The sequence below is a fragment of the Hordeum vulgare genome, chromosome 3H, assembly GCF_904849725.1.
Source record: "Hordeum vulgare subsp. vulgare chromosome 3H, MorexV3_pseudomolecules_assembly, whole genome shotgun sequence".
Lineage (NCBI taxonomy): Eukaryota > Viridiplantae > Streptophyta > Magnoliopsida > Poales > Poaceae > Hordeum > Hordeum vulgare.
Window position 1 is genome coordinate 149,224,993 of NC_058520.1, and position 8,921 is coordinate 149,233,913.

Genomic DNA, 8,921 nt, shown 5'->3' on the forward strand with positions numbered 1-8,921 from the left:
TTCATTCTCAAGTATATTGGTTCATTTATGGTTGTCTCATTCATTTTAATTCTTACCGGTGTTTTCTTCCAAGACTTTTTCAAGTTTTTGCTCTATCTATCTCTCTCTTTTCAAGAAGAATAAGTGGTATGCTAAATTCGTTGTTTGTCATCAATTTAACTTGATGAAGGATAAGCATGACATAATTCTTAATTATTCTTGTTTCATCAAGTGATTTCAAGCTTTCTTCCAGAGTGGCTCATGGTATCAATTCATTCTCAAGGTGTTCTTCAAGATTCTAGTTGCAGGTGCTCACGTGTTCTTTGTCTTGCTTTTCCAAGTGCAATTGTTCCTCTATTAGCCTTTGAGGTGGTATTATAGCATTCTTGTTAATGGAGGAGTGTCGAAGAGAAGTTGTTTCAAGAATGAGATATTTAAATCCAGAAATTCTTTGATCATTAGATATTTTTTTCAACCCATGATTTCTTCATTGAGCTATCTTGAATTAGATTTCACCTAAAGCTTGTCTCAGGATTGTTGCTATTATGGTGATTATAATTGACCCAAGTTCTCAATGTATCCTCTTGGTGAAAGAAGGTTTGCATATCTTGTTGCTCCCAATCAATCCTTGTTTTTGTTAGTGCTGGTTGTCACCTCATTATTTTGAGATGGTTTTCATAAGTACACTTCAAGCTTGTTCTTTCCGTTGTTGGTTTGCCAACAACTCCGTTCAATTCTTCTTGCAAGGCTGCTTGTAAAATTGAATTGTGGTAGTTGTTGTCATTTTCTCCTCCATTCTGTTCTTTCCAATGATCTAGTTTCTGTTCTCTTGTTCTAGAGTTGGTGTAATGTGCTCTCTTTTATCCATTATCTATTTATGTCAAGATCATGTTCTTTCCTTTCTTATTCATTTAACCGGAGTGTTGTGTTTTCTTTCAAGTTCTATCCATCTTATCAAATTTTATCCCCATTTCCTGCCGAAGTGCTCCCGAAATTTTGTTTCCATTCTCGCTTATTTCTCATATCATTCTTCTTCTCCTTGCAACCTTTCAAGAGTCATTAGTTTCACTTGTTTGTCAAAGAAGCGACTCAAGTTTTACCTCTTCTTCTCATCCTCTTCCCCTTTTCATTCTTAGATCTCGGGGCGAGATCTCTTGTTAGTGTAGGAGAGTTGTAACAGCCCGAGACCGCCGCTCCAGAAGATTCCCCTTTTATTTTGTTCTTGTCGTGTGATTAGTTTGGTTGTCGCATTCACCATCGCATCATTCGCATCATCCGCATTGCATCGGCACTCTGTTGCCGTCAGTTTTCAAAACTTGCATCCGTTATTAGTTGATGGTTCTCTCTGTTTTTGTCGTTATCCGTTCTGAGACCAACCACACACGCACGCGCGTGCGACATCATTTTAAAATATTGTTTTAAATGTGTGTATAAATATTCTAGGATTGGGTTGAAACTTGGCGTGCAATCTTATTTTATTATAGGTAGGACGCCTGGCAAGTTTCATCACAATCGGAGTCCATTTAGTACCCGAACGGTCGACCGTAGTGACACCATCGTCGGTTTATTAGTCGGACGTTTTCGGTGTTAAAAAACCTGTTGTCGGGCTGCCCATTTCCCTCTCATCTCCGCCTAGCCTCTGTGCACAGTGCACCGGTCCGCTCGCAACCTAGGTTGAAAACCTATCCCGAACCCGAAACATACGTTGTGACCGTTGGGTCTGGATCAACCCCATAATACCCCAAATCATCATCGGTTTGTCAATTGGACGCCCTAACCTAATAATCTCGACCGTTTGATTTCTATCGATGTGATGAGATAACCCTAACCCAACCTACCTCGTGTATATATATACTAGCAAAAGGGCCCGTGCGTTGCAACGGGAGAAAAAAATACCATACGCTTTTAATCTTTTTATAATCATTTTGATTTATTAAAATAATAAGCTTACTAACTAATGTAGTTAGTCCTGTCCTATTTTGTTGAGAAATCAACCCGTCCATTGTAAATTCCACCATGATGAGAAATTGAGCGGGACAAGCAAAGCAAAACAAAGAGGCTACATGAATTGATCAATGGACTGTTATCTTATTTCACTCATGGGGTAGAGAATGTGGGATCAGATGACAAACTGAAGGTGGTGTTCCATTCTCTGTCTCTACAACAATACAATCTTACATTCAATGCATTCATTCATGAGCAAACAAATCCCCACAAAACAAAATTTCTTGTCGGTGCTTGGCACACGGTTGGAGGCATGGGGAGGGGATCTCACCACATGATGAGTTCCTGCCGGAGGAGGAGATATGATGAGGGGATCAAGGGTTAGGTGCCTCTATGTGGCCATAAGGAGTCGCCGTTGCCGCGCCATAACCTCAGAGTTCCCCGTGTGAGCCATGGAGGCCCGCCTCCACCTGCAAGTACTTCGAGCCGCCGCGCCTTATCCGCGCGCCGCCGCCGTTCTGCATCGAGCAGACGCATCATCCCCAGTCACTATAGTTGTCGCATTGATTTGATCCAGAAGCTGTGCTCAAGCGTCGAAACGGGGGAAGCAAGCGGGCTGTGGTACGGCTGCGGAGGCGGGTGGGTTGAGATCGACAACAGTGGTGGTTGAGGTCGGCCGCGGCGGCGAGTGGTATGGCAGCGGCCTGGGCACAGGCCAGGGTGGACCAAGGTCGACGCGATGCGCTCGAGCGCCGCAACAGGGGCAGTGAGCGGGGAGAGGTACGGCCGCGGAGGCGGGTGGGTTGAGATCGGCAGCGGTGGCGGCTGAGGTCGGCCGCGGGAGCGAGTGGTGTGGCGGCGGCCTGGGCACAGGCCAGGGTGGCTTAGGGTCGACGGGAGGAGGCGATGCGTACGTGTATAATTTTTGTAGTGAATCGTTTTTTCCTTTTGCGTTGCAGATAAATGATGGAGCACGGGTTGAATAACAAAAATTACAAGTTTTTTTAATAAAAATGCCGCGGTGGGTTTTCCGACGGAAGCAATAGCCGCTTTATTATTATTATTAATATTATTATATATATATATATATATATATATATATATATATATATATATATATATATATGTCCCTAATAATAAAGCACCGATGGCTTCTGTCGTCCGTCGGGCATTTTTACAGATAAGCCCCTGTAGTTTCCTTTAATCAACCCGCAGTCCAGATTTAAGTGAAAAAAATGAATCGTTTTTTGTAATTTTACAAAAAACCCGCGGTTAGGATTCGGGGGCAGATCCATGGCATCCGCGGCTCCCACCCGGAGCCCCTCGTGCTGCGCCTCGCCTCCTCGCTCGTCGCGCCGGCCATCCCCATCGAGCTCCGCGCCATGGCCGCCGTCCTCCTCCGTAAGCTCCTCTCCCCGACCTCCGACTCCTTCGCCGCCGCGCCGCCCCTGCTCTGGCCCGTCCTCTCCCCCGACGCCCAGGTCGCGCTCAAGGCCCAACTCCTCGCCGCGCTCCAGTCCGATCCACCCAAGCCCATCGCCAAGAAGGTCTGCGACACCCTCCTCGAGCTGGAGCGCAACGCGGCGGGAGGAGGAGGCAGGAGGGGCGGGGGAGAGGTAGATGTTGAGGGAGCCGTTGCGCTCGAAGACGAAGAGGAGCGCGTCGGAGGAGGGCGCGAAGTTGCCGTTGTAGTTGACAGAGGCGCCGTCGGTGAGGCAGAGCTCTGGGGCAGGGGAGGTGGGAAGGGAGAGGGAGGAGGCGAGGGCGAGCGGGAGTGCGAAGACGTCGAAGGCGTAGCAGCTGCGGCCGAGCGTGGTGAAGACGATGGTGCCGGCCACGGCGACGGAGAGCACGGGCGTGGCCGATAGTAGCAGGAGCAGGAGGATGGCTGGGAGTAGGAGCAGGGGCGCGGCGAGCCATGGTGGGCGCACACTGGTGTGTGCGTGTGGGTGCGTGTTGGGAAAGAGGATAAACCCGGCGAGTTTTACAGTGTGAAATAATAGAAGAAAACTGTGGTACGTGTTGGCCGGAGTAGCATCCATACGCATCCATTTCGCCGCTGTGGGCGACGACGTGAAGAGGATGTGCTGTCTCGGGGTGGGCAGCGCGATCTGATGATGCCGACCGTTTCTTTTTCTGGATGAGACGAGACCGAGGATGATTTTCACCGAGAGAAGAAAGCCACGCCACGCAGATATTCATGGGGCAAAATTGTCGACCGCAATTATTCAAGACAAATCAATCATTTTTAAAGAAAATTCATGTTAAGCATTGATCTAGAGATTGAATGTCCGATCCACTAACTTAACTGTAAAACTGTGATATTCTTGTCCCGTTGCATCGCACGGGCATTTGTCCTAGTATATATATATATATATATATATATATATATATATATATATATATATATATATATATATATATATATATATATATATATCTTACCTACTAATAAAGTAAACAGTGCTTCTTCCGTACGTCATTCAAATTGCCCTTAAAGTTGACTAAAATTACCTACCAATGCCACCTATAAGTTATTAAAAACGTTTCAAACAGTAAAATCACCGGACTGGGCCGGCCCATGTAGGAACCTCCTATATTACGCTCTGGGCGTTGGAAAAAGATGCAGCACACTTGTTTGGGCCGGCCCATGCGTGGACGCTTGTTTTTTTAGTTTAGTTTTTTTATTTTTCTTTTCAGTTCCATTTTGTTTTTCTACTTTAAATAATTTAGAACTTCAAACAACTTTTCTCAATTTTAAGAAATAGAGAATTTCGAAATAAAATATTCAAAAAAACATATTTCTTTGAGAATTCAAAAACTACTCAGGAGTTTTCAAAAATGTTTGCATATAAAAAATGTTTGAACTTTGAGAAAAATTCCATAAAATAAAAAAGTCAACGATTTTAAACAAAAGTGCGTGTAAAAATCTTAAAAACAGTGCGTGCCTCTGTTTTTAGTCTCATTTTCTATTTTCATTTTTCTGTTCCATTTGTTTGTTTAAATAATTTAGAACTTTGAAAAACTTTTCAATTTACAAAACTGGGAATTTTGAAATAAAAGTTTGAAGAAAATATAAAATGTTTGTGAATTCAAAAAATGCTTAGGATTTTTGTAAAAATATTCGCATATTCAGAAAAATGTTCATAATTTTGAGAACAATGTTGGTGAAAAGTATAAAAGTCAATGATTTTGAAAAAAAAGTTTGTGTGTTATTTTTTGAGTGCAATTGAAAAAAATGTTTGCTAATCCAAAAAATATTCATGCATTTTAAGAAATGTCCTAAAATTTTAAAGACATAATATGATCAGCATCATTGAAGATTATAATTGTTTTTCTCCCGTTGCAATGCACGATTCCTTTTGCTAGTATATATAGGTATAAATATGTACCAACCCCAAATTATAGGAGGTCTGTCCCATCCCCCAATCCGACCGTCGTCAGCTACACCTCCCTCCTCGGGATCCTCCCTATCTGGATCCGCCGCCACTACTTCATTCCACCAGCCAACGCGGGTTAGTCAGATCCATCAATCCTGTCCGTTTGTGGTCAGATCGGGCGAACGGGAGGCCTCCTCATTGCAGCGACAAACAGGCCCGCAAGGTCGAGCGCCTCGTTCCCATCTTCTCTAGCCTCGATCCAGGTTGAATCGGAGCAGCACCGGCGAGCGCCACCACCAGGTCGCAACAACCTTAAGCACATGCCCCTCTCCTTCCTTTCCATCATTCCTCTCTCTAACCTCCCCGCTCTCCCTTTCTTCTATGTTGGTGAGGAACAACCATAGAATTCAAGAACTCCATGTCAGCCCAAACGGACTCGAGCAGCCGTCGTCCTTGCCCAAAGCTCCGCGTGACCTCGCCCCCGACCGGATCAGTACGCCCCCAACCCATCCCGGCCATACTCGTTGGTCGTGCCCTGTCGGACTCCCTCGCATGGAGCCGCCGTTGACTGTGACTGCTTCCTCTGCAGCGAGCACGAACGGCTGGGTCAACGAGCGTCTCTCCAGACTTCCAATGCGTGGGCCTTGCCCTGCTCCTGGGCTAGCTTGGCGTCCCGGCCCGGTAGCGCCCCAGCCGAAGCCGGCCCAGCTCCAGCCGGCCGAGGCCTCGCAAGACCCATCGACCCGGCTCAAGGCCACTTGAGTTAGCGCCAGCCCCACCTCTGTTATATTGCGCCCTAGGCACATTATAGCTATATTGTGCCACTAGTTTTGGCCCATATTAGTTTTTTTCGAGTTTGGCGGTTTTAATTATTACCAGGGATTTCACAAAGATGCATATTTTAAAACGGTCGTGACTTTTAATCCGTGCACCGGATTGCGACAAGTTATATATGTAACTTGGCTAGAATTTCGCTTAGATTAATATTTTCTAACTCTCATGCATATTTAAAATTGTTTAGCATGCTATTTTTCATTGATTTACGTGTCAACGTGATAGAAACGGTTTAATTCATAGCGAGTTAACCGTAGCTCTGTTCAAGATGAGCTATATATGTAAACCGACTACAATGACATGTAGTTTCACATGGTCCACATTTTTTTGCCGTTTAAAACATAAAATGGGTTTAGGATAAATCTACAGAGATTTCAAAGTTAACGTGTGGGGTCGTTTCGGAGATGCTATATGACGTTTTCAGCCCCATTTAAAATGCCTAGATAGGTAGTTTAATTGTGCTTCACCCCTTTTCATGCTTAACAACATTTGATATTAATGTGTACCTAAACAGGAGTGAACTAAATAATTAAATGTGGGGTTTCGTCAATATGCAACTCATTGCGTTTTGAGCTTCACTTAATGTGTAGTGTTTGCGTGATGTGAATTGCCATGTCATGCCTTGCATAATTGAAACCGATCATGCATCATATATTTTATGCATCATGTCATGCATGTGTTGTGATGTTTATCGTGTGTTGATTCTTGTTTGCGGTTTTGTCGGGACCCCGATCCTAAGTCATAAGAACCCAGCTTGTAACACATCACATCACTTTGCGGCCTCAGGCATGGTAAACTCCACGGCTGCCACCTTACCTTGCCCGGGACCGTTTGCGTCTTTTGGCTCACGTATATGAATATGTTGCTAACGTTCAAACAACAAAGAACCCGGGTCGACATGACTAGTTATAAACCCAAGCGGTACACCCGTACATGGACATGCATACATAACCCAACAAGGCAGGTGTCGATCAACAGCGTGTGTAGACGAGTCGTAGAAAGCTACAAGGACTCCATTACACCGCGTGACATTTCCCCGAGGGGACAGACACAGCAGCAAAGAAGGATACACGCCGGTCAATCAATGTGTCTAGAGTAGTAGCAAGCTATCAAGGCTCGATAGAAGCACAAAGAGGCATTTCCCTATAAAGAGTACTACTAAAGGCACACAACTAGGTGTCGAATCCCACACATATAATGCATTTCATAACATACACACAATATGCACGATATGTGTAGATACAACATGGCATCACAACATAACTCTATGACTCAAGCTTTTATTAAGGACTCATAAGAATCAACATAGTGTGATATTACAAACAGGGGTCTCGTGACCCGACACTCAAGTCATACAAACAACAAGCGGAAACAAATCATGTCTCGGTACAGACATCTACTAAAAGTGGCTGGAAGAGCCTGAAAAGCTACTACGACCCTACCAAAGGAGCCAGACCTCTGTCTGGGATTCCCAAGCTATTCCGGTCAACATCGTACACATCGCGTAGAAACCTTTAATGAGACGAAATCTTCTCTGCAAAAACATAAATAAAGCAACCGTGAATACATAGGTACTCAGCAAGTCTTACATCAGAACTATCTACATATGCATCATGTTCAATGAAAGGATTGTGGGGTTTGATTGCAGCAAGCCAGCTTTGACTCTTGGCTAACATGTACTACGACTACAAGTTCTTTCTTTGAGGTGGGATAGCGCACACGAGTCCACATATTCACCAGTGTAATACACCATTATGGATCCACTCTCGTCTCCCTACGAGAAAGCCTTCCATAGCACTCACACTTATCTTGCATGTTTTAGAGTATCCATTTAAGTTGTCTATGTACTACGTAATGTTTCCAAGTAGTCCATATCCGAGGACGCGGCTATTCGAACAGATTAAATCACCCTGCATGGGTATACTTATTCACACATGCTCTCACCACTTAGCACCATATGCACGTCATGCATCTCGGTAACCTTCAAGCGGAAGCACTGGCGTGGCTGTCGGCCACGACCGTTAACCACACAAGACCCTAGTCCAGGTTTACCGCCTATTTGAGACTAAACCCGCAAGGAAGTCCGGCCGAGGTTTCCTCTACGGCCCCAAACAATATGCGCAGGGTTCCCAAGCCCACCATCCGGGTGCCACTTGGTACACCGTGCCACTGTGTATCTACCGCAGAGAAGCCTACCCCGTCGGGAAGAGCTAAACACGACCACCAACACTTTTCCTACAAACACCAGAAACTAATTGCAACTCCTGGACAGGGATCTAGGCAATTAATAAGCCGAGCGGGGTCATATTTTAGGGCCCAATGCATGGTAGTATCTTGTCTTGGATAACATACACAGAACTCAGTTCTTATGGACGGTCCCAATGAGACAACCCACCATGTACTCCTACATGGCCTCTCATCGCTACCTTTACCAAATCGGATTCACACTTTTACTCTCACACTTTAGAACATGATCACAACCATTACGATTCATCATCCAGATGGATCAGACCCGACACGACTCTAAGCATAGTAGGCATTGTAAACAAGCATGGATGAGTAAGCACAACAAGGCTCAAGCAGTTGCTACTCATGCTAAGTGGTTTCAACTATTTACCGTGACAAAATCAGGTCATGCAAAGGAATGGGTTCAACTACCGATAACATGTACAGCTGAATCGTGTTTGTCCTAATGTAGTAAAAGAGAGCAGGACCGAGAGAGTGGGTTTATATCAATATGCTCAAGGGGGGTTTGCTTGCCTGACACGTCTGAAGATAGCAATG

General features: G+C 44.9%; 1 long non-coding RNA gene across 1 annotated transcript; it reads left to right on the plus strand.

Annotated features, from left to right (window-relative positions):
* Positions 1–5,357: 5,357 nt before the first annotated feature.
* On the plus strand, positions 5,358–6,281 carry LOC123439705. Its single transcript, XR_006630141.1, has 2 exons — positions 5,358–5,796; positions 5,893–6,281. It is a non-coding gene; the product is annotated as an uncharacterized LOC123439705 (long non-coding RNA).
* The last annotated feature ends 2,640 nt before the right edge of the window (positions 6,282–8,921 follow it).